Source organism: Lepisosteus oculatus, unplaced genomic scaffold (genome assembly GCF_040954835.1).
Source record: "Lepisosteus oculatus isolate fLepOcu1 unplaced genomic scaffold, fLepOcu1.hap2 HAP2_SCAFFOLD_63, whole genome shotgun sequence".
In the NCBI taxonomy this organism is placed as follows: domain Eukaryota; kingdom Metazoa; phylum Chordata; class Actinopteri; order Semionotiformes; family Lepisosteidae; genus Lepisosteus; species Lepisosteus oculatus.
The window spans coordinates 780,034-805,298 of NW_027168182.1; the positions used below are offsets into that span (position 1 = coordinate 780,034).

At 43.6% G+C, this 25,265-nt stretch overlaps 3 non-coding genes across 3 annotated transcripts; all 3 read left to right on the plus strand.

Moving 5' to 3' along the window:
- LOC138232367 (U4 spliceosomal RNA) lies at positions 1 to 142 on the plus strand. The gene has a single exon (XR_011187099.1). It is a non-coding gene; the product is annotated as a U4 spliceosomal RNA (small nuclear RNA).
- A 7,664-nt stretch (positions 143 to 7,806) lies between these two features.
- Positions 7,807 to 7,948, plus strand: LOC138232376 (U4 spliceosomal RNA). Its single transcript, XR_011187108.1, has one exon. It is a non-coding gene; the product is annotated as a U4 spliceosomal RNA (small nuclear RNA).
- Positions 7,949 to 11,432: 3,484 nt separating this feature from the next.
- On the plus strand, positions 11,433 to 11,505 carry trnar-ccu (transfer RNA arginine (anticodon CCU)). The gene has a single exon. It is a non-coding gene; the product is annotated as a tRNA-Arg (tRNA).
- The last annotated feature ends 13,760 nt before the right edge of the window (positions 11,506 to 25,265 follow it).

The following is a 25,265-nucleotide window of genomic DNA, read 5'->3' on the forward strand; positions in this document are numbered from 1 at the left end:
AGCTTTGCGCAGTGGCAGTATCGTAGCCTGTGAGGTTTAGCCGAGGCGCGATTATTGCTAGTTGAAAACTTTTCCCAATACCCCGCTTCCGCCGGTTTGCAATACAATCGGCGAAAGCAATTTTTGACAGTCTCGTCAGAGACTGAGCAAGGTGTTTAAAGACAGACTTTGTCAGGCATCGTGCTGTTTAACTGCAATACTATACCGCTGGAGGAAACAGCCCGGGTTCAATGAGCCTTGGAATGTGACTAGGAAAGTGAAGCCTTTTGAAAGAGGTAATGTCGACGCTTTTTTAACAGAGCACCAAAAAAGCGTCTTTTTTGAAGGTCTGGGTACTGAGCATTGGTGGTTCAATGGTAGAATTCTCGCTTCCCACGTAGGAGGCTCTGGTTCGATTCCCAGCCAAAGCAGTGGCTTTTGCAGCGAGCGGCTCCATCACTTGCATCCCCTTGCAACTCGCAACTGAAAACCCACTGAAGCAAAGCATTTGTTAGCCAGGTCAGTACCCGGATGAGGGTGAGCTACAGGGAAAAACAAAGTTTCCAGCTGGAAGCGGTGTTAATGGTGCCGGCGGGGGGGCGCTCACCCTGAGGTCTGTGCGGGTCCCAGTGCCCCAGCATAGTGACGGAGACGCTGTGTTGTAAAAGGGCGCTGTCTCTTGGAAGAGATGTAAAACCGAGGTCACAGTGCTCTGTGGTCATTAAAAATGACCACCAAAACCTTTGACAAATGCTCTTGGTAATTGATGGTCTTCAATAATGCTTCTCCTTTAGGTACATTTTAAATCAGCTGAAAAATGCTGTGAAATGGGGGGTCACTTCACGCCAGTGTAGGATTTGGGTTACAAGAACCATGAAACTGCACGAGAAAGCCCGTACACTGAATTACACGGCTTTCTATTCAAAGAAGGGCAAAAGAAATTCCCTGAGTTCGATTTTTTGCAGCACAGAGAGGATTGCTGTCGTGAGGCTGGTTAGCTCAGTTGGTTAGAGTGTGGTGCTAATAACGCCAAGGTCGTGGGTTCTATCCCCGTACGGACCAATCCTTTCCTCCTCTCTTACAAAAGTTGTTAGGTTCCTTTCCGTGGTGAGATGGGTTGTTATGCAACGCTGCCACATAGTGCCGACAGACAATTAAATGACAAAAATGAAGAGAATTAAAGCAGCTGGAAAAGTTTTCTTACAACTTTTGAGCTGACACAGTTTTGGAAAATGTTTTCTTCACACTGCACTGTACCACATAGGCAGCCAAGAGTCTCCAAAACAAAACAGAATTGACAGTCATATAATGTCCATTAACCCCGGTTTTAAACATAGCATCATGTCTGCCATCATAAGAATATGAGTCCAATATTTTAGAATATAGTCAGAATGTCTTCTAACCTTACCTGTGGTGTCTTTAATCCCTATTGCTCAATGCATGGTGTACGTACTGCATACATGTGTCTTGAGAATGAGGAATGGGCCCCTGAGACATTTACCTGTTTCACAAATGATCGTATTTAGTAGAGATTCTGTTTGGGATTCAGATGTGCATTCGGACAGCAATTCCTTTCAAGAAATGATACGTTCTGGATGAGGTCAACGGTGCTGGAATACTGTATTTAGGATGTGTTTGCAGTGATTGTGTCTCCTGCTTCAACGCAGTGATATATAGATGTGCTCCTGTAATTTATTGGTACATGCCCAGGGCAGTAAGTAGTCTGAGGATTTATTTCCAGACGGCATAGAGCAGTGAAGCAGTGAAGTAGTGCAACACACTGGATCATTATATTATTAGAATCTATTCTACTTAAATTATTACATTATACACAACTTGAGCTCTCAGCACCGTACTGAGCCCAGGTGTTTTTCTAAAGCTGTCAGGTGCAGTTCATTTACATTAAGGAAATCTCTTACTGGGTACGATTACAATGCAGTAAGTAGCACAGACTACTTAGGGAGTAGGCTGATGTGTTTAAAAACAACCAGCGCCAGGCAGGAGTCGAACCACCAAACTCCTAATCCATAGTCAGACGCATTATCCATTGCACCACTGGCCCTGGTGTGACACTGCAGGACTGTAACCCAGTGAGCTTAGCACTGCAACTAGTAAAATATTACCCCCGGTCCATTCTTTTCCAAAAGTGAGAAACACCTGTTTTCTACATTTTGTCTGTTTTAAAACCATATCTCTTTAAACCAAACCAAGAGTTTGTCTCTTGCACTGATATTCTGATTCATTTCGATTTCAAAGAACAAAAAAAACATTACCTTCCAAAGCATCATAAAATTGTCCCTTCTTCCAGACTCTACTTCTCTCTTGTAGTAGTACAGCAGACCTTTCCAGGTGAGCAGATCACAGAGTCCGAAATGAGCTTCCTCCATCAAGCAAAGTACCTGAACATGACTCTGTCATCATAAAAGCGCCCCTGTAAAAAGAAATTAAATCCGAAATCAAGAGGGCAGTTGCCTACTGAAGTTCAAGAAGTCATAAATTTTAACCTAGCAACACATTAAAGGCTGCATCTATACAAGTACGATTCTAGAAATGCTCACCAGATTACGTTTTAAGAAAGAACTGCGCCTCAGGTTCCGCCGAGATCTTAACTCGGATGGCAGGATTCAGAGTCTGGAGTGTGGAATGATGGCGCACGGAGGGTCCACATACTGTGGATCTCTCAGTGATCTTCCGCGTTTTCAAACCGCCAGCGTGTGACTCCCCTGTCCCCGTGACCTCATTGCTCTGCTCTCGCCTCTCTGCAGCTAAGCCCGACTCATGGTTAAGTGGAAAAAAATATGCCCTCAACGTGAGATTTACTCTGGAGTGAGGATAGTTGTTACCTTCTTATCGTTGAAACGGATGTATGTGATGTGGCGACTAGGTTCTTCTCCATTAGCAGGCTTAAGGTTAAAGAAAAAAACATTGCTGACTTCTTTTTTTTTTGCCAGCCGCGAGCGCTGATTAGCGATGTTTGTATTTCATGTTTTGCAAGTTGCATCCATTTTAAGAAAAACAAGTTGTTAAAGACAGGAAATAAATACTTGCATTTAATTAAGTCTAGCCATAGGCGGTTGTCCATAATGACCAGTTCTGTTCGAGAAGACAGAACAAAAAAAGGCAACGCGGGGATTCGGGCTCAGGATCTCCTGTTTGCTAGACAGGCACTTTAAGCAACTAAGCCACGGTGCCCCAGAAGTACTGTCCTTTTGCAGCCCCTTGGACACACCACTCAGACACATCTGCAGTCGGTGTGTGCTCCGCCTGCTCGCTGAGCAAGTTGCCACCTTTACATACAATAGCAACATAGACACCAAGAGAAAGGATGACAAATGGCTTTTATCTGGAACTTTTCATGTCCAAGGAGCACAATGTGCTTTCTGTGTACAGCAGGGCCACTGAACTCCACACCGGCCATTGAACCACAGCAGTGGCTTGCTGGCTTGACATCTCCCAAGGAAAATGTTGAAATCACATGTGGAACAGGAAAATGACCCTCGAGTACGAGGGAAAAAAAGAACTGTACAACATAGGCAGCCAAGAGTCTCCAAAACAAAACAGAATTGACAGATAGGAGAAAAGTCCCACTCGTCCTGAAGTTCCCAAAATCCAGCACTGAGCGTAAACAAAGTGTCTAAGTAGCGTGGGAATGCTAACCCTAACCCTAGCTGGAGTTTGAGCAATCCAGCACTGAGCGTAAAAAGATGAGTCAAAGTAATGTCTAATCGGATTAGTTTCCTTAGAGCTGGTTCAGAGTTTGCTGAAGAGTTTACCCAGTGGGCATTGATTCGTCGAATATACGTATATTCACGGCGAAAATACGGCTATACGTTTATATACGTCGCCTCGACGTATAATCAACGTCGAATTGCAACCGTAAAATCGACGACATTAATAAACGCATATATAACGTCGAAAACACATCTAACACAGTGCCTGAGGCTTTTTACTGTACGTATCGTGTGTGCCGCAACTAGGAGTATACGGCTGTCTGCACAGTGTACGAAGTAAATTATTTTCGCAGTAATTAATTTACACGTGTATAATAAATATACTAAATATAATAAATTAATTACTGCGAAAATAATTTTCTTCGTAAATCCTGCAATCCAGATGATTGGGGCATTGATGCATGGCTACAGTCTGTGCTAGGAACATGGAGAGGGTCTCTGGTTCAATACATATTTGTGGGTCTGGTATTATTCGTTATGATCATATCGTTAATATCCTATTTGAAAAACATGTGGACTAAAGCTGCTGCTTCTGTGCTAATTGTACGCCCTGAAGGGATCATGAAGGTCAAAAAATGATTTCATGGGAAAGGTTCTCTTATCTAGTGGCAGAACCTGATGGGTAGAACAATATAGTTTTAAGGGGGGTTACCCTTGGGAGTGATTCCCCTAGATGCAAATGATTATTGTGGTTTGTTTGTTCATAATAAGATGTTTTGCAGGAACGGAACAAAGAGAAATTTTACAACTTCAGCTAGAATTGTTCTGCAAAACGTCACAGCTGAGGCAGGGGAACAATGTGTAGATTTTTCTAAGAGTTATTACCCAGTTGTTGACCAATCTGTTGACCAAAGTTGACCAAAAAAGCCTAAGATTATGCTGGGCTCCAGCCCACAGGGATTTACCTGTGCTGTAAGAACTAATGAGTGAATAAGGAGACTGGATTCTGGTGAAAGACTTCAGGAAAAAGAAATGGTGTTCACTCAGGTGGAGGGGGCTGTACCAGGTGCTGCTGACCACTGCCACTGCTGTGAAGGTCACAGAAATGGTGCCCTGGATTCATGCTTCCCACTGTAAAAAGGTCACAAACGAACTGAGCAAAGCGCAGGAGTGATGTCTCCACAAGGACAGATGGGGATAACCTGCTTGGGACTGATGTGCACAGCCTTTTTCCTTTTTATGTAGAAGCCTGTCACCACCCCAAAAGAGGAAGAAACTAAACACGAAGCGTCTTTGTATACAAACTGGCTGAATGAAACTGATAATGAGGGGGATATGAGTAATTTGTGGTATAAATTTATAAATCATACTGTAAAGTTAAAGAAATTTAATGCATCTTGTTATATATGTGCTTTAATGCCTCATTCTACAGCCTCACCCATGCGACTTTTTATGAAATGTACTCTTTTATTAATATCACGTTAGAAGGCTTAGACGCTATCAAACAAGAATTAAGGGGAGTTAGATTAATGGCACTTCAGAACAGGTTCGTGCTGGACCTTCAAAATGCAGCATCTGGAGGAGTCTATGCTTTAGTAGGAGACTCCTGTTGTACATATATTCCAGCTAATGACTATGATTACGGAAATCTTACGCTCGCTATTCAGCATTTGAAAGAACTAAAAGACAAGGTGAATAAAGAGAGAGGCATAAAAGATACACCGGCTTTTCTCTCCTGGTTAGAATCACTGTTTGGGCCAGGGGGAATGTTTTTCTTTTAAGTTACTAACACCGATTATAGGGGCTGTGATACTTGTCTTCCTGTTTTTATGTTGCTGTATGACATGTATTATTCCAATGCTTCGAAATATGGAAATATGGTACCTAGGGGGATAAACTGTTCATCCTTCCAGTCTGGAGAATTGGCAGCTGTCTGACGTCAGTAAGTGATCCTTAAAAAAATTAATAGTTCCATGACAGTGTGCATCACCAGAAAATCAATTTCAATGCATTAAAACTCTTGTTATCCTTCTGATCATTGAAGTGTCATTGCCCCAGCACTGTATACTCTTACTTTTGACGCCTGTCTGAAGTTGGATCCATTTCAGGCTCTCTCCTGGGGATCCTCGTGGATCCATGACAGAATTCAGGGAATTCAGAATTCTGATACCTCAGCTCAGATTCTGACTGGGCAGACTGTCATTGCCTGGTGTGAATGTGTGCATATCTGTTTTTGTGCATGTTCTGTGGCCTGTTGTACAGTACATCACAAATGAAAGGGAAATGGAAAACTAAAATAAGACTCAAGTGTTTTATCTTTCATTAACAGTGTTTCATTAGTATCTGTGCTAGATCCTGTCATCCACTGCTTACCATGACAGGCTCTAGCACAGGATAGCAGCTAATACATTTAACAATCTCACTGCACAATGTTGTATATTCAAGGGCTGATCTTCTGTACTTTTTCTTTCACTTTTCATTTCCTAGAAACTCAGTCCTGCCAGGAATAATCTGAGAACAAAATCAATCTGAGTGAAAATCTAAACAGAGGAAGATTGTTTTACAGAGTCAACAAGGTCTAATTCAAGGTCATCAGCACTAACAACATTCTCTCTGGAGACAGGCGATAAGAAAATTGAAAGTGTGGGCCTCATGCTGGGCCGGGAAATGCGATCACCGGTGACCTGGTCTTCGGCCTGTTGCCCGGAGACGGGTCGGCACCACCGGCTGGACTGGACTACGAGTGGGACCTGCGGCAGCGGATGCAGCGGGTGCACAGCTTTGCACGGACCCACCTGACACAGGCGGGGGTCCGGCAGAAGCGGCACTACGACCTGCGCTGCAGGGGGCCTGCCTTCCAGCTCGGGGACTCGGTTTGGGTGTACAACCCGCGCCGCCGCAAAGGCCTCAGCCCTAAGCTGGCGCCGTCGTGGGAGGGGCCCGCTGAGGTACTCGGGGTGGTGGGCGAGGTCTGCTACCGTGTCCGGTTGCAAACACGGGGGAGAGTGGTGGTCCTGCACCGAGACCGCCTGGCCCCCTACCGGGCCCGGGAGGAGGAGCCGTGTGGGGAGGCTCCAGAGGAGCAGCCGGGGCCGGAGCCGGCCGATAGTGGGGCGTCCGTGGATCGCCAGCCGTCACCGCGGCGCAGCGGCCGCTCACGCAGGGTTCCGCAGCAGTTGGCCGAATACGAGTACAGCCTGAGGGGGGTGTTCGACGTCGGCGAGACGCCAGACGCTTCAGGTGGGGGCAGTGTAACGCCCTCGCCTGGTGGTGAGGAGGAAGCGCCCCCAGGCGCTCATAGTACCGCTGGGCATGCTGGGAGTGGTAGCCGGGGAGAGTCTGAGGGTCAGCACGATGACCAGCGGCTCACCCTACCTGTGTTAATAATGTCCTAGTGATTCTAGTGCCCTGTGTAGTCCTGTAAAAGTGTAGTGTGTTGTTAGGTAATTACCACCCTAACTATGTGTACGTGTTCCGTCAGTCTCCTCATGTGTGTGTAGATCCTGTGTTTGGTTTTGTGTGGTTGTAAACGAATAAAGCTAATGCTTGTTTGTTAATCGCGTCTCCACTCGTCCTTGTTCTGTAAAGAACCTGTAAACGCTACAATATTGTTAGTTGCTGTAGCTAGACGTTCAAATGAGTTTCATGGCCAGATGGACTGTTTCCTCCAGCGGTATAGTATTGCAGTGAGACAGCACGATGCCTGCAAGACTATGTCACGCAAAACGCCACAGATTGTGTTTGTCCGTTCGTGTCAGTCGTCCTGCAGCCACGGGAAGTGGGACACAAACATGCTGCAATGCTTTCAAGACGTTAGGATTTGTTTGTGTAACATCCGAGAAGAGTACTTGTGGCTTGAATGTGAGCTGTACGTGCCCGCCCCCTTTCCTCTGTAGTGCATGAGTTCCTCCCGGCATGCCCTTCGTCATTGTTCTCTCATCTTGTATTTAAAGGGTTGTATTTCTGCTGCTGAAAATAAGCAACGGTTTTCTCACAACGCCCTTTGTTCCCGACGGAGCCCTTGTCTGTCATGAAATTCTTCAAAACCTCAAGCTAGAAGAAGAAGACGACAAATATGAAGCGTTACAGCAATGACATGCCATGAGACGATTGATAACGATTTCCATAGGATCCCCGCGGTTGCCTGGCAACCATCAGCTTTGCGCAGTGGCAGTATCGTAGCCTGTGAGGTTTAGCCGAGGCGCGATTATTGCTAGTTGAAAACTTTTCCCAATACCCCGCTTCCACCGGTTTGCAATACAATCGGCGAAAGCAATTTTTGACAGTCTCGTCAGAGACTGAGCAAGGTGTTTAAAGACAGATTTTGTCATGGTGACATCATGGTAGAAAGAAACGAGCTTGTTACGTCTCCACAGAAACGCTCTTTAGCTCTTTCAGCGTTATGCAGAGAACAGCGTCTGTCGAGATTACTTTTGTGTCAGCGCGAAACGCCGTGTGCTGTCAGTTTGATTTCATATTGCTCATAGCGGCGCCCGGCTTTTGTCTGTCAAACGTTAGGCTGCGCTTCTTCATGCTGCATCGTCGGCATGAGTGGAGCTTTTTAAACGTCTGTACTTACTGTAACGCAACGGGGGCTCAGGCGGGCACCCTTGCCGCATCTGGTCGGCCCAAAGTATAGGTGGCTCGAACCCGGGACTTCCGCGTCTCTCTGCAGCGACCTAGCCCCGTGAGCTAGAGAGAGATCTCTCCACAGCCCAGTAGCTGTGGTCCTGCTATCACAGGGAAGGGCGGTGACGTCACCCGCTCTGGTACGCCGGCTCTTACACAGTGCCTGTCGGCCGTAAGCGTTACACTCTCCCCCGCTTAAATCGCCGTCCCCGGCGAAGGGCTATCCCACCCCGCTTCTGACACCAATGTAACGCAACGGGGGCTCAGGCAGGCGCCCTTGCCACATCTGGTCGGCCCAAAGTATAGGTGGCTCGAACCCGGGACTTCCGCATCTCTCTGCAGAGACCTAGCCCCGTGAGCTAGAGAGAGATCTCTCCACAGCCCAGTAGCTGTGGTCCTGCTATCACAGGGAAGGGCGGTGACGTCACCCGCTCTGGTACGCCGGCTCTTACACAGTGCCTGTCGGCCGTAAGCGTTACATTACTGCGCCCCATAAGAAATCGTTTGTCCCCGTTCAAAAGAGATTGTGCGATGTCCTGCAGCGTTCGCAAAGCAAACCTTTGACAGTTTGAAAAGAGGAATTTATTCTGCTTCCTGTGCGTGCAGTAGTTACAAAGTTGAACGTCTTTACACGATCTGCTGCACTTTTCAGTGGGCGGGCTTTGTCAAACGGCTTGGAAAAACGCACTGTTTCGGCTCGGGAAACATCCCAGTGGGCATTGATTCGTCGAATATACGTATATTTACGGCGAAAATACGGCTATACGTATATATACGTCGCCTCGACGTATAATCAACGTCGAATTGCAACCGTAAAATCGACGACATGAATAAACGCATATATAACGTCGAAAACACATCTAACACAGTGCCTGAGGCTTTTTACTGTATGTATCGTGTGTGCCGCAACTAGGAGTATACGGCACTCTGCACAGTGTACGAAGTAAATTATTTTCGCAGTAATTAATTTATTATATTTACTATATTTATTATACACGTGTAAATTAATTACTGCGAAAATAATTTACTTCATACACTGTGCAGTATCAGCGGTTTTACAGTATATATCGCCTTTAAAGGTGGCTTCTCAAAACGCTTTATGGGATAAAAACAACCAGAACAGCAGCAACAACAATATTGTATTTCGTTGCACTTTGAAAACCAAGTAATAACTTAACTATACAGTACGTGCAAACGTTTCGTATGTTGCTGTCGTGAATGCCTGCGTACCCATAAGTATCTTATTTGCCTTGAGTCTGTCTACAGTATATCTGTCCCACTACCCCCCTCCCTCCCTCAATTCAATTCAAGGTGTTTTATTTGCATGACAGATGGGTACAAGCAGTTTTGGGTATGTATATTGTAACGCTTACTGCCGACAGGCACTGTGTAAGACCCGGCGTACCAGAGCAGCGCACCGAGGAAGCGTTTGCATTTATAACTTAGTTTTTAAAATTAGTCAAGCAATATGAACTCCCGGAGTGCTGGCTGTGACGAATTAAACCGGTCTCACAGGTATTCAAAGTAGGAAGTACAGTGTTAAGTGGTAGCTGGGCTACTCCCTCAATAGAATCGCTTTAAGGAAAAGCATTTTCAGAGAGCAATCACGCTGTGTTTATGTAGAAAAAGCGATTAGGTTTATGAGCAATCTAATTACCTATTCGCTTAAAACGCTATATAAAATAAAGTTTATTTAGAGATGAATGATCAGTGTCGCAGTTTAAATAATGGGAGTCAGGAAACTAACACACAGCGCCACCGGATTTAATAACGCAATAAAAACGCTATAAAATAATGTGACTAGGCACAGAAAAAGTTTACAGCACAGTACAATAATAAATGCTGACCATGACTTTAGAAGCATAAATTACCTTACACTCAATTTAAACACAAGCTGTCTTTCTGTATGAACCTCTAAGCTGGTTCATACAGAAAATGTAGAAATGCATTAGCCTGATTATGATTAAAAAACACATAATTAAACACGCGTTTGCGATTTAAATCACAACACGATTTAAATCAATATAAATGTTTATATTGTAACGCATACTGTCCAGCCTCCATTTCTCTATAAAAATTTACTCTGTTGCACACACACACACTAGAAGCAGGAACCGCTGTCAGAAGGGAAGATATGTTCAAAATATCGCAAATATCGATCATGTTGCGATATTTTGAAATATAAAAGTCAGTTGATTGTCCATAATATCGCTTACCTATTTTTTCGAAGAAATGTTTGTTAAAAGAAAAGTCCAGCACCAGCTGGATTTGAACACACAACCTGACAGTTGGTAGTCATGCACCTAGACCAGTCGGCTACAAGACAGCTCACATGAACAGGCAGGCGAAACAGCCCTACACAGCCCTACACAGCCCTGTCGCAGTACACGGATATAATCATACCGTTATTAAATTCTTTAGATACGCGATTCCATATTATATTCCCTTTTAATCAAATTCTAAAAGTATGCTTGTTGACTCCGGTATCACGTTAGTTAAAGACTTCGAAGCTTACAATGTTTAGGGAGAAATGGAATACTGGTGTGTATTTTTTTCTTTAAAGTACCAAGACCAGCTATATACTGTATGTTTATGTTCCAAAATTAATATCGTTTATGGCCTTCACACGCGTTACAGTATGCTCCTATTCTTTTTATGCTCAGCTACTAAGATTTCCCTTCAGTGGTAAAATTCAATATCTACAACGGGCACAGTAAAGACGTTTACAGTAAGTCTTTCTACGACAGACCAACGGACCACGAGTGCCCCTGTCGGTCAACCAATCACGCACCGCGGTACCCCGTGTCATCTTACCTGCGGTACGTGTCTGTACCGCTCACTTTGAATGGCTGCATCTGTAGCTGATCACTGTCAGTCAGGGAGCTCAGAGGTGAAAAGCCTGTCTGAGAGACAATTCGCTGTCGATCAGTTCAATATGTTCCGTACCAGCTCGGCACACCTGAGATAATCTTGGTAGCTGTGTAGCTCAGATGAGTGAGAGCGTGTGTGTGTATCACCGTGATTGGATGCCGGTCCTTCTCAGGTCACAGTAAACCTTCTGCTGCCTAACTTCCCTAATTTTGGGGATCCCTTTGAAAAAGCAAAGGAAAACTAAACTGGCTCTTCATCAGCGTGATCGACCCCACCCAGTGTGCCCCAGTGGCCTAATGGCTAAGACACTGGCCTCCTAAGCCAGGGATTGTGGGTTCAAGTCCCATCTGGGGTGCTCCTGTCCCATTTTGAGTGTACAAATGTCCTTGTGATTTGCAAAGCTACAACCCCACCTTACTCAGTGAGCGTCTCTGCTTTTCTCTCACATACAGTTGGGAGAAATAATTTTGTAAACAGCCCTTCGGAATGATGTGGATTTCTGCATGAATGGCTCCTAACATGTGATCTTATCTTTATCTAAGTCATAATAATTAATAAAGAGAGTCTGATTTAACAAACAACACACGCCCAACATTTGACATTGCTGTTTCTTTATTGACCAAATGGTTTAAACAATCAAGGTCATTGATGGAAAAAGTACGTGAACCCTTATAATTAAGGAGCTAGTGGAACCTCCTTTATGACAAAAACCTCAACCCCCACTTTCTGTAGCGGCTGGTCAGACCTGAGCAGCGGTTAGGAGGTATTTTGGCCTATTCCTCTATGCAAAACTGTTTCAGTTCATGTATATTTTTGGGATGTCTTGCGCTGAACGGCCTGCTTCAGATCATGCCACAGCACTTCAATGGGATTGGGGTCAGGACTCTTACTTGGCCATCCCAAAATACGGAATTTCTTCTGTTTCAGCCACTCTGTTGTTGATGTACTCCTTTGTTTTTGTCTTGCTGCATGACCCAGCGTCTTTCGAGTTTTAGATCACAGGCAGACACCCTGACATTCTGCTGTAGAATTTCCTGATACATCTTGGAATTCATCGGTCCCTCGATGATTGCAAGCTGTACAGCCTCCGCCATGCTTCCCAGGTGGGATGAGGTTTTGGAGTTGGTATGCAGTGTTTTGTTATCTCCAAACATAACGCTGTGCACATTTACCAACAAGTTCAACTTTTGTCACGTCTGTCCACAGAACATTGTTCCAGGAGTTGCTGTGGAACATCCATGTGGTCTTTAACAAACTTGAAAGGGGCAGTGGTGGTTTTTTTGGGGGGGAGAGCAGTGGTTTCCTCCATGGTGACCTCGCATGATCACCACTCCTGTTCAGATTTCTTCTTATGGTGGACTCATGAACACAGACGTAAGACAAAGTCAACCACCTGTTCGCTAGATCCCATCCCCACTCAGCTAGTCAAAGATTCCCTCGAAGGACTGGCAGGACCTATAATTAGTATGATGAATGCATCGCTTGCATCAGGCGTTGTACCTGATCAATTTAAGGTAGCGGTTGTTAGACCGCTCCTTAAGAAGTCAAATTTGGATCCACAAGTTCTTAACAACTACAGGCCTTTCTCAAAGGTCCCATTTCAATCTAAAAGTCTTGAGAGAATAGTTGTTGCCCAACGTCAATCGTATCTGGATTCAAATAATATACTTGAGAAATTTCAGTCTGCTTTCTGAAACTGCATTAACAAGAGTCGTAAATGATATTCTCTTAGCTACTGATGCGGGGAATGCAACAGTGCTTGTGCTTCTAGATCTTAGAGCTGCCTTTGACACGGTTGACCTCTCTGTTTTGTTACACAGGCTTGAGTTTGAGGTTGGCTTATTTGGAACCGTCCTTAAGTGGTTTACTTCACATTTAACTCATCGTTTTCATTATGTTCAAATATCTAATAATTGTACTGCTTCATCAACGTCACCAGTTCAATTTGGGGTACCAGAGGGATCAGTGCCGGGACCAATATTGCTCTCTCTCTCTACATGCTGCTGCTAGGTAGGATAATCCGAAAAAATAATATGAACTTTCATTCATATGCTGATGACACTCAAATAAACATTTTGTTTACACCAAACGACAACTCTTCTATTATCACTTTAGTTAAATGCATTAATGAAGGAAATACTTGGATGTGTGAAAACGTTTTGTTACTCAACTCTGAGAAAACTGAGGATCTGTTGATCGGAGGCAACAATACTGATAGGACTACTATAACTTCAGCACTTAACTCAGAGGATTTAAACATTTGCCTCAAAGAGACAGCACGTTACCTAGGCGGCATATTAGACACAAGGCTCTTAACAACTTGCATTGTTAAGTGCCTTGGGAAGCCCTTGTTGTGAAAGGCGCTATATAGAAATACATTGATTTGAACTGAATTGACAATGTAAAATGTTGTGTGTGTTGTTTGTTAAACAAGACTGTCTTTATTTATCAAAAAATAAAAGGAATTTGCTAGGAATGCAAACGTTAGGTTGCGCTTCTTCATGCTGCATCGTCGGCATGAGTGGAGCTTTTTAAACGTCTGTACTTACTGCGCCCCATAAGAAATCGTTTGTCCCAGTTCAAAAGCGATTGTGCGATGTCCTGCAGTGTTCGCAAAGCAAACCTTTGACAGTTTGAAAAGAGGAATTTATTCTGCTTCCTGTGCGTGCGTGCAGTAGTTACAAAGTTGAACGTCTTTACACGATCTGCTGCAGTTTTCAGTGGGCGGGCTTTGTCAGATGGCTTGGAAAAATGCACTGTGTTTCGGCTCGGGAAACATCATGAGAAGTGTCCTGCATGTTTTCTGTGTATAGCTGTCTTTTAACGCATACAGAATTCATTCGAAATCATTGGATTCTCCAATTAACAAGGGTCCCTTAAAGGATGAGTCAAAGTAACGTCTAATCGGATTAGTTTCCTTAGAGCTGGTTCAGAGTTTGCTCAAGAGTTTACCTTTCACAGATGCGCAAAGAAGTATGTTGGGGGCGCACGCTTCAAGGTGCCTTACAGCTGTAGGGAGTGATTCGAGACGATTCGTGGCATGTGCTCGTTCCCATATACCATACGCCCCGGGGTTCAGTGCTAGGATGACGTACAATACCGCTTGGGCACGTAACGGCGTTATATGCAAGTGCGGGACGTGAGGGTTTTCGTTTGTTCGTTTTGTTTTGCTCTGCTTTGCTTTGTTTCGTGGTCAAGAGGCGTAAGGTAAGTCGTAATCCAGGGAGAACACTGGTGGCAAACAGTCCGAGGTGAGAGGCGAGGTCTAAAGTCGAAAAGGCAGAAGGGGAGTCCAATATCCAGAATAAACGAGGTAATGGAAAAAACGCCAGGTAGAGCTCTCAAGGAGTAGACTCAATACCAGCGGGAAGCAGGTAAAGATGGTAAAAATAGCACTGTGTACCGCACGGTGGAGTGTGTGCAGGTGGGTTAACTCGTGCGGCGGCGTTTGTTAATAATCACCCACTGCTGGTGCTGATTAGATCGCTTAAGAGTTGGTCTTAACTGCCTGGCGGTCATGACAAGCTCCTCTTTAAGCTGTGGTTTAGTTTTGCATTCATGTGTTTCTAGAGCAGTTATTTATGGGGGTGGGTGGGTCTTTCACAGAGGCTCAGGACAAATCCCCCGCCTGAAAGTCTAATGTGTGCGTTCAGACAGTCACAGGTCAAGAGCCAGGCAGGAGGACAATGGACAGAAGAGCCAACGAACTAAAAATGAAAGAACAAATATGAAAAAGCCACCATCTTTTTCTTTTTGACATTTTCCGACTTTCATGCAAGCCAGGACAAAGTTGCTCGTAGCTACTTGTGGATTCAAATACTCTATCGAGTGCTTTGATGAGTTTTTGCAATTTGATTGTCGTCCTGTCAGCCTGTTTCTGTTTTTTTTTTCAATCTAGTGATGGAAAGTAAGAGGGAAATGATGGAGTAATCAATAACCGCTCCGGAAAAATGGCAGAAAGAAATGGCCCGTCACTAAGGACATTTGTGAAGCAGAGGAGTGACATCACCACAAAGGCGACTTATTCTGCTGATCGTTTTGGTGCATAATGATTGAGGCGCGTTAAGAGAAAGGTAGCTGCGTCAGCATGCTTAGGCTGCAAAGGATAAAGCAAAGGTTTACTCCATGCTGAAAAGAGAAGAAAAGAAGCACAACTTTTCGGCTGTGGAGCCTTCTGCGCCATCTTCTTTAGCGATGGTGATGATGTTTACATTGGAAAAACTGAGACACGCATACTGGAGGGGCTTGAACCACCAACTTTTCAGCACCACAGAGTCTGACAGTCTTTTGTGCGCCCTACATTTGCAGGTTTATGGTCAAAGAAAACAATCACTTGCGCTTCTTGCAGCCGGCAATCTTTTTCCACTGACAACCAAGGAATGGATTTCATCTTTCACAAGCTGTATGGATTTCTTCAAAAACAAGTTATTCCAGAAAGGAAATGAATTCTTGCATTAAACTGAACCAAGCTGTACATGTTTGTCTGAAATGAGACATGCGGCACAACAAGACACGGAGAGAGGCACCGCTGGTATTCAGACCCAGGATCGCCTGCTTACTAGGCAGGCACTTTAAGCCACTAGGGAACAGCGCCAGCAGAGCACCGCGCTTTTACAGACACTTGGACACATCTGCGTTCGGTGTGCACTTAACCTGCTCTCTGAGCCCGTTGCCTCCGTCCCATTTAATAGCAGAACTGACGCCAAGAGAAATGATGAGAAATGGCATTTATCTGGCACTTCTCATGTCCAAGGAGCTCAATGCCCTTGACACCTCCCCAAGGCGACAGAGCTGTGCATTCTTTGGCGACACCATTTTTTCTTTTGTTTTATTTCTATACTTATTGATAGAATAAAAACGATATGTCATGTACTGTAAGGGAAATGTCTCTTTTCATGGGGAAAGCTAGCACCAGCAAATGTTGTGTTTAGAAGAAGTGATTTAACATGAAACGTGACCTAATTTACCGGAGCAAAAGCTCACCCAGCAAGCCCTGCTTTACTTCTACAGGAGAGAAGTACTGTAGAGTCTGCAAGATGTTCAGCTGGGTAGCTACGTCAGCATGCCTCGGCTGCAAAGGAACAAGTAATAGGTTTATTGCATGCTAAAAAGAGAAGAACGGAAACACAGCGTTTCAGCTGTGAGGTCTTCTCACACCTGAAGAAGCCTCACACCTGTAAAAGGCTCCATGGTTTTCTTTCTTCTCTTTTCAACATGGAATACACCTATTGTCTGCAAGATGTGACAATTTCATGGTGTTTTGGAAGAAAACCTTTTTTCTTTGAATTCAAAATCAATCGGAATTTCAGCACGACACAACACTTTTTCTGTTTTAAGGAGATGATATTTTAAACCTGATAAAAATAGTAGGAAACACAAGTTTCTTGCTGTGAAAATTTAGATGGGGAAGTGTACTACTAGTAGCAGTGTAGAGCTCTCTGTGGTGGAGTGCAAGCGCATGTTCTATGGGCCAGTGGCGTAATGCATAACGCGCCTGACTTTGGATCAGAAGATTGTAGGTCTGAGTCCTGCCTGGCTCGTGAGGCTTTTAAACCTCTCAGGTTCCTCGGTAACAGGTTGCCGTCATGTATATGAACTATAGAAAAGCATTTGCCACAACCCGTAAATTAGCACGCAAGTGCGGGCTAGTTAACACAGAACTGTATGGAGATCATCTCCAGCTCCGAGCTCAATTGCAATGAAAAAACACGCAGAACAGAACTGGAGAGCAGCTGAATTTGTGCTCAGTAGGGTGGGGAGGACTCAGCATTGCTATTGTTCTAATTGGCATGAACTGCAGGGGATCTGAATCAGAACATGTCAGTTAGTTCGATCATTGCGTCAATATGTAGGCCACGTTAATACAGAATTATTACTTTGTCTGTCTCGTCTTTGTATATAGCTGAATGTCCCTGACAATTTCATGTTAGTTTTTAAGAACGACATTGGTGCTAATATATACATATATAGCATATAAGGAACACGAAAAAGTTTAGTCCATGCTGAAAAGATAAGAAAACTGCCACAACGTTTCATCTTGGAATAAATCTTTACTTGTTGTTTTGCAGCCTACCCATTCTGACCTAACTCCTCCCTTGAAATTCCCTAACAGATAAGGGTACGTAACGGCTCATGCGATGCTCAGTTGCAATTTGTCCCAAAACAAACAAGAACAGCAGCTGAGGGTTTGAGTTTGAACATGCACTGTATTAAAGCAGCTTTTATTTCCATTGATAAATGCTAGATATTCCTACAGAGATTCTCCAGGTGAGTAAGCGATTCCTGTTTCTGTTTCTATTTCTGTTTCATATATATATACAGTATATATATATATGTTACATGTGTCTCTGCAATAGTATAAATGTGTTATACACTATCAGGGGCTGCTTTTTTGTGCACCTCATCTACAACAAGGGTTTTTTTCATTTATGTTTGTGGACCTTCACCATTTGAGGAAGTGAGTTAGATAAGAAAGTTACAGGTATGGTGAGCAATGACTGACAAAGGCACGTACTGCGTATTCCTTACAGAAAAGTAAGCAATTTGTTCTAAAAAACACCGGCTAAAGTCCAACATCGTTAGCAATCTTATTACTTAAATAGAATTAACATCAATAAACTGTAAGGTGCTGGTACATGCGAGTAGATTTGATCTTCTATTAAACAAAAATGCAATTACAGCTCTAAAAAGGTCAACCTAGACTTCTGTAACAGATCTGTTCAGGTCATCGCTGTTCCTCTGACCTTGTGAGTCTTTGGAATTTTAAACGTGTATTTTGCTTGCCTTTTATGTGGTCTGTGTACAAGTCACTGTGGCGTATGCGGTCCTACACAGCCTTGCTATAGACGTGACGAGCCTCCGCTATGTTGCAATGGAGAACAGGTTCAGTATGGAGCTGCCGAGAAAATTCAGCTGGAAAGCTCGTTGCAGAAAAGCATCGTTATCTGCGTCCAGCTGCAAAGCGTCACTCGTGGGTGCTGAAGAATCGATTTCCAAGGCAGTGGGTCTAGGCGATTTAGAGTGTTAAAGGTCCCAGCGAAAACAAAACAGCGCTGGTCCTTTTTCATGCACGCACGAGAGCAAATGCAAAGGACACCGTAGTCGGCAGGATTTGAGCCTGCGCAGGGAGACCCAAACATATTTCAAGTTTGTTGCCTTAACCACTCGGCCACGATTACAGCGAATACGCCAGCTGTTGGCTTCTTGCTACAATCGAACAGGGAGTGCGAGGCGGCGGCGGCAACTTTTTCAAGTTCGCTCTCCGTTTAAGAAACCTTTTACGCCATACGTGTAAGCAGACACACACCTCAGAGTACTTAAGGGTGGCTTCAAGTTGGAATGATAAAGTCTCCCCGTTCGGACATGAAAATAGAACTTTCTTAGACAGAAAGAAATCAACAACGGAGAGATGTGGAGGACGATTTCAGTCACTGCACTTTGAATAGCATTTTTACTCGAGTTACAGGAGATGCACGAATGGCCCTTGACCTACGCTCTTACGAATGCCTTGGAACATTCAAAGACAACAGCCCTCAAGTCCTGCGGTTTATTATAATGCTGTTGCCTGTCGAGGCAGTATTTGACTCCGTCCTACCGTTGAGACACGGGGCGTACTGTAAATGAACTGCACCTGACAGCTTTAGAAAAACACCTGGGCTCAGTACGGTGCTGAGAGCTCAGCGTTGCTGTTGTTCTAATTAGCACGCACTGTATCGGCTATGACCCGAACTTTTCAATTATTCCGATCAGTAAGTCAACACGTAGTCCACATGAAAGGTAGAAATATTCTCTTGTCTGTCTCTTCCCAGTGGGCAAAAGACGTATAATATACGTCTATTAAACGTATACCTTAGACGTCTAAATGTGGTCTACAATTCGTCTAGAATGAAATTCTAATATACGTCTAAAGTTATACGTCAATTATACGTCTATGTTTAGACGTTCATTATACATAAATGGTTGGAGTTCTATTATACGGATAAATTTAGAGGACTATAATACATATATGGTTGGAGTTCCGGATAACTTTAGAGGTCTATTATACGGATAACTTTAGAGGACTATTATACGTATATGGTTAGAGGTCTATTATACGTATAACTTTAGACGTCTATTATACGTATATGGTTAGAGGTCTATTATACGGATAACTTTAGACGTCTATTATACGTATATGGTTAGAGGTCTATTATACGGATAACATTAGAGGTCTATTATACGTATATGGGTAGAGGTCTATTATACATCAAAGATAGATTTTATAGGTGTAGAAACAAGTAAACCAAGCCAATGATTAGGTTTAGAAATTTATTCTGAAAATACACATTCACACCTGAAACATACGTATTTCAAATTATACATTGTATACAATCAATCAACAATCAACATATGGGCAATAATCATAAAAAACACAACTAGTCTTAAACTTCAGCTACAAATTCTGGTAACATGGCAATATACAGTATAGTAATGACAAACACAAAACTAATTACATTAACACACTAACTCAAAACCACATTTTGATTCAAATATACATTTTAAAATGTACAACTTCTATATTTCCAAGAAAAAAAATATTACAATGGAAGTTAAGACGATTTTTGTCCACTATTTGCAAACCCTGTCTAATTGTCCTAACAGTTAGAACCAAAAACCTATTATTTTCAGAGTCCAGATCTCCTGGCCCCCTGCCTTGCATATGCATTCTTCAAGTAACACATTGCGTGCTCCTTTATTTCTTTTTCTGTTGATGTAGGGTGGGACTTCAGCACCGCAGCTAGGAGAAAATTATATAATATTACTTCCCAAATAAATGATGATTAATATCTTCTTTAGTATAATCTAAAAAATGAACGGTTTACTAAGCTCAAAGCTGAAATAAATGTATAAAATTTGGCTTGCATCATAGCAGTTGAGCAATAAAGTCTGTCCTAATTACCCAAAGTTTGAAAGTACAACATAGAATAAGAATAAGAGAAACGGCAAAACGATTTTGTGTCATCTTCCCCATTCACACTATTTTATGTGCCATTTTTTTGCTTATTCACGTACTATTTTAATCAAAATAATATTAAGAAAGATCTGTATGTATTCAGATAGTATTATTATTGTTCATACTTACTCGTCAAAAGAGGATTGCTGAGATATTTGCAGATATACTTCTACGTTTGAAAAACGTGTCCAAAATGGTGACCAACGAATACTAGCAATGCATTGTGGTATATAACCGGAAAATATGCTGGGTTCGATATTTTCTCAACGTATGCGTTTATTAATGTTGTCGATGTTATGGTTGAAATTTAACATTGATAATACATCGCGGCTATGTGCCCCCTGCTATGAGCTGATGTGCAATTTTAACGCATGCAGTTAGTAAGGATCGGTCACTGTTGTATGGTATTATATATAATGACATTATGGAATAGGATGGGGACAGGCCTGGCATCATGGGGGGAGGGGGGAATGTCGCCCCTTCAGTTTTGGGCAAAAAGATTTACCTAACTTAATTTGCGCCCTAAAAAAATAGTTGTACTTTGTCAATGGTCAGACAACACTAAATGACACGAACAGTCACTCAGTCTGTTTGATGGGCAGGAGGGCTATCCGTCCAGGAACTGCACATATCAGTGTCGTTATTGAGTGTCAACATTACGATCCTGTTTGCTCAGGTGGACCGATTCCTTGCAGTAGTTTATCATTATACTTAAAATCGTTATATAACTAGGACTAGTTATAGCAGTCTGTGCTTTCTGTTGGTTTTACAACATTTTTTTCTTAACGATTCAGAACGTCCATGTAGCTGCAAAAATGAACGCTTATGGTACTTTTCGCTCCAGGCAATACAAACCGTGAGAGTGACGAAAAATGTGAAACTGAACTTCATCGCAAATACCAGATTGCTAGTCGTTATCTTCTATCATGAAGCACTAATCAATGGCATAGCTGCGAGATTTCATTTGGGTAGCTGCACCGTACAGCTCCGTTTCAACCGAAATATCACTCCCCCCTCAGAATTTCAGACGCCCCCCTACAGATTTTTCCCCGGGCACCGCGCACTGATGAGGGACGGGGTGTCCAGGAAATGGTATCAACTTTTGTCAAGAAAATAAAAATAGAAACTCTATAGGCACTCAAACATTTTACTGTTTTTTTTCAGGCAGGTGGCAAGACCCCCTCAGCAAAACCCTTGTATGCCAAGCTGTGGGCATTGATTCGTCGAATATACGTATATTTACGGCGAAATTACGTCTATACGTATATATACATCGCCTCGACGTATAATCAACGTCGAATTGCAACCGTAAAATCGACGACATGAATAAACGCATATATTCAGAGACTGTGTTTGGAGTCTCTGACACTGCCCTCAAATGGTTTAAGTCTTACCTCACTGATCGCTGTCACTTTGTCTCTCTCAATGGGTACAGGTCTGAAATTGGTCTTGTCAAGTCTGGTGTCCCTCAGGGCTCAATACTGGGCCCCTTGCTCTTCAGCATTTACATGTTCCCACTTGGTCAGCTTTTAAGATCACATGGCCTCAGCTTTCATTTTTACGCTGACGATACTCAAATATACATCCATACCAAACCCGACACTGATGTGGCTGTCTCTATTCTATCTAATTGCATCTCTGACATAAAAATTTGGATGACTCAAAACTTCCTTCATCTTAACTGTGACAAGACTGAAGTCATGCTTATTGGTACCCCCCATCAACTTCGTAAAGCCAGTCCTGTAACCCTGTCTGTAGATGGCTCTGTACTTGAGCTCCAATCAAAATTGAAAAACCTTGGGGTTATATTCGATTCTGGCTTAACATTCGACCCACATGTACAGCATACTGTCAAAACATCTTTTTTTCACCTTAGAAATATCGCAAGACTACGCCCTATGCTATCATTAACTGTGGCTGAAAAGCTGATCAACATATTTGTATTCTCTCGAATTGACTACTGCAATGCTCTGCTCCCTGGGGTATCTAAATCTACTCTGAACAAGCTGCAGTATGTCCAAAATTCAGCAGCCAGAATCCTGACCAGATCTAGTGCAAGTGTTCACATTACTCCTATCCTGGAGTCCTTGCACTGGCTTCCGATCAAATTCCGCGTAGACTTTAAAATCCTCATGCTCACCTACAAGGCTTTACATGGCTTGGCACCTCAATACCTGTCTGAACTTTTATCGCCCTACTCCCCACCTCGCAACCTCCGCTCTTCAAATTCTGCCCTCCTTACTGTCCCCCAAGCCCGTCTACATTGTATGGGCGACAGGGCCTTCTCCTGCTATGCCCCCAAGCTCTGGAACTCCTTGCCCAAGGATATTAGAGAGTCACCTTCTCTAAACTCCTTCAAATCCAGACTCAAAACCCTCCTTTTCAGAAAAGCCTTTACTTAACTGGTTCCATTCTTGACCCCTCTGCTCTTCTTAATACCATCTTCCACGGTCTCCTCTATTGTTATTGTTGTATTGTTGTAATTATAATTGTGTCCTGTCTTGTGAAATTTTCTTATTTATTGTTGTAGTCTTTTTATTTATTGTTATTGTCATCCTGTAAAGCGCTTTGAGAAGCCACCTTTAAAGGCGCTATATAAAATAAAGTTTATTATTATTATTATTATTATATAACGTCGAAACCACATCTAACACAGTGCTTGAGGCTTTTTACTGTATGTATCGTGTGTGCCGCAACTAGGAGTATACGGCACTCTGCACGGTGCACAAAGTAAATTATTTTGGCAGTAATTAATTTATTATATTTACTATATGTATTATACACGTGTAAATTAATTACTGCCAAAATAATTTACTTCGTAATTTACAATAAAAAGCCTCAGGCACTGTGTTAGATGTGTTTTCGACGTTATATATGCGTTTATTCATGTCGTCGATTTTACGGTTGCAATTCGACGTTGATTATACGTCTAGGCGACGTATATATACGTATAGACGTAATTTCGCCGTAAATATACGTATATTCGATGAATCAATGCCCACTGGGTTGTTTTTATAGAACTGAATGTCCCTGACAATGTACTGTTAGTTTTAATTGAAGAACGGCATCTGTGTTCAAATATACCAGACAAGTTTACGTAACTGCTCATGCAACACTCAGTTGTAATTAGTCAAGAAATAAAGTCGAACAACAGCTGCGCGTTTGATTCTGAACGTATGAGATTGCAGCGCCTTTTACTTCCATTGACAAATGACAGAGATTCGAAGAGAGATCCTTCAGACCAGCAAGCAAACCCACGGCTATTTCGGTTTTCTATCTAGGCAACGTTGGTGTCTGCAATAGCATACATGAAAGCGTGATGCAATTTCTGTGGCTACATTTGTTGCACGTCATGCGCAGTAAGAGTGTTTCTAACACCAAATACAAAGTCAACAATTAGCGATCACGCCTTCTCCTCAGTTAACCCACTGAAACCCTTGCTGTTAACAGTTCTTTACTGCGTGCTTTACGAGCACCTACATATTGTGTCGGTTCTTTCAGCTTTATTCATTAGGTTTTCAAAGGCATAAGCAGAGCACCAGAGGTGCGAAGGCAAAGTGTGTGGTTATCTGAAGAATTGATGTCCATGGCAGCGGGGCCAAGCGATTTAGCGTTGTTATAGTACCAGGAAAGGAGAAGCGGCACTTCGCCTCTGCCGCGCAGGCACAAGGCGACGTGCGGCAGACGCCGGAGTCGGCAGGTTTCGAACCTGCGCGGGGAAGCCCCAACGCATTTCGAGCCCATCGCCTTAACCACTCGACCACGACAAAAGCGAGCCCGCCGCCGCCGCATTCCTCCTATAATCAAACACGGACTGCGAGGTGGCTGCGGATACCTTTTTAAAGTTGCTCTCCGTTAAAAAAAAAATACCTTTCACAAGATACGTGCCGGCAGACAGACACGCCTCAGAGGGTTTAAGGCTGGCTTCACGTTCAAATGATAAAGTCCCCCCGTCCGGATGTCAAAATGCAACTTTGGCAGACAGAACAAACATCAACAAACCACAAATGTGGACAAGGATTTTACAAGCTGCACCACACTGCACTTTCAAAAGCATTTACGTTCGTGTTAGACGCAGGACTTGCCTTTGATTTGCGCGCTTACGAACGCCATGGAAAACGAAACAAAACTAAAGCCCTCAGCTCCTGCACGTGATTATAATGCCGTTACGTGTCGAAGCAGTAATTTACGTCATCCTACCACTGCAACACGGGGAATAGAGAGAAATGAGCACACGCTACGAATCGTCTCAATCACTCCCTAGAGTCGTAAGGCGCATTGAAGGGTGCACCCCCATCATTAATCGTTGCGCCTCTGTGAAAGGAAAGCTCTTGGGCAGTCTTTGAAACAGCTCGGATGAAACACTTGATTGCTTCCATGTGCATCTGGAGCCCACTTCTTATTTTCACTTCACGCCGCCCAAAGCATTTCTAAAACAGGAGATTCGCGTTTGGGAATGCGCCCTGCCCTACAAATAAAACAGGTCTACGGGTCTGAAACCTGCTCCACGGAAAACAGCTCTGTTGCGCTTTTGATCAAAGGGAGATTCGCTGTTCTTACTTTTTGATGACATAACACCCAAAGGGGCTTCTTTGGAGCTGGATTCCAACCAGCATCCTTAAGTTTCTTGGCGGTATCCTTTACAGTCCTCTGTTCGGTCGACAAGGGACTGAAGGGGGCAGCTTTCCTCACACATACAGTGCAATGTACTGTAGTGTTCCCCTTCATTGAATTCGCAGTTCTGCATCAGACCTCTAACTCGTTTCCTTAGCTTGGATTTAAGCCACGAAGCAGGCTTCTACTGTATAAGGAATCACAAACTATTTGAGAGGCCACCATCCCAGGGGGAACTGACAAAGTCTATCCCTAAACACCTAGCGCGGTCTCTCGAGAGACTGTCAAAAATCGCTTTCTCCGTTTGCGTTGCAAGTAAGTGAAAACGCGGTCTCAACCCAGAGCCACTTGGCAGCAGCGACACGTAAATACCGTTACTGTTACTGCTCGATACCGACGTTAGCCTACTATACCATGTTCAGCCACCGCTAGAAAATGCACGGCTCTAGAACCGGAGCAAGCGACAGGAGGGCCAACGCCGAACGGGCGCACGTGTCAGACATGGAGCA